Source organism: Arachis hypogaea, chromosome 18, assembly GCF_003086295.3.
Source record: "Arachis hypogaea cultivar Tifrunner chromosome 18, arahy.Tifrunner.gnm2.J5K5, whole genome shotgun sequence".
Taxonomy (NCBI): Eukaryota; Viridiplantae; Streptophyta; class Magnoliopsida; order Fabales; family Fabaceae; genus Arachis; species Arachis hypogaea.
This window is the reverse complement of record NC_092053.1, coordinates 38,724,896-38,726,306: the sequence shown is the minus strand read 5'-3', so window position 1 is coordinate 38,726,306 and position 1,411 is coordinate 38,724,896.

The following is a 1,411-nucleotide window of genomic DNA, read 5'->3' as shown; positions in this document are numbered from 1 at the left end:
TGGGCGTTCAGAAAAAAAAAAAGCACAGTAACAAAGGATTTCTGGCATTTAATGCCAGCCAGGGTACCTGGCTGGGCGTTAAACGCCCAAAATGGCTACTAGATGGGCGTTAAACGCCAGAATGGCTATTATTCTGGGCGTTTAACGCCAGAACATCAAAGGGGAGGTAATTTCATTTCCAATTTAATTTTTTTGAATTTTCATGTTTTAATTCATAATTTTTTGCATAAAAATGTTACAAATATTCATCTTTCAATTTCCATTTCCAAAAATTAATAATCTTATAAATTCTTTTTACTTCTTTTTCAATTCTTGTTCAAAACATTTTTAAAAACTCATTTATCTTTCCAATTTCTTTCCAAATCTTTTTAATTCATCCATATTATCTTTTATTTCTTAGATGCATTAACAAAAATTCAGATTTAACTTCCTCATATCTTTTTCATCTCTTTTAAATTTAAAAAAAAATATTATCTCTTTCATATCATGTTTATCTTTTATCAATCATATCGTTCTATCTTATCTTTTTCTAAAAATTCGAAACCCATTCCCTCCCTCCCTTTTAAATGTACATTCGGCCAACCCTTTTCACCCATCATTCGAATCCTTCTCTCCGTCTATTCATCTTCTTTTTTTATTTTTGCTTGAGGGCAAGCAAATCTCTAAGTTTGGTGTTATTTCTGTGATTCCTGAGCTAAAATAAACTAATCTCATGGCTCCCAAAGGAAGACAAACCACTTCAAGAGGCTAGAAAGAAAGCAATCCAAAACAACTTTGGATGCATGAGAATTTTTGCACCAAAGAACATGCAGACCATTACTTCAAAATTGTGTGCAAAAGATCAGTGATCCCGGAAGTTAAGTTCAATCTAAAAGAAGATGAATACCCGGAGATCCAAGAGCAAATTCGAAACAGGGTCTAGGAAGTCCTGGCTAATCTTGAGATACATGTTGGAAGAAACATGATCCAGGAATTCTATGCAAATCTGTGGATGACGGATAAGCAAAGATTAGAAGGAACTGCTTTCTACTCCTTTCGAACTATGGTCAGAGGGAAGATTATTTACTTCCACTTTGATAAAGTGAGAGAAGTTCTCAAGCTTCCTCAACTACAAGATGATCCAGAGTCCTTTAATAGGAGAATGGCCAAAAGATAAAAGACTAGATCAAGTTCTAGAGGACATATGCCTCCCTAGAACCAAGTGGATTACTAATTCAAAAGGTGTCCCAAACTAGCTAAAGAGAGGAGATCTCAAACCAGTTGCTAGAGGTTGGCTGGATTTCATTAGGCGTTCTATACTCCCAACCAGCAACCGCTCTGAAGTCACTGTCAAGAGGGCAGTGATGATTCACTGTATTATGCTGGGGAAAGAGGTAGAGATTCATCAACTGATCCCTGGTGAAATTTACAT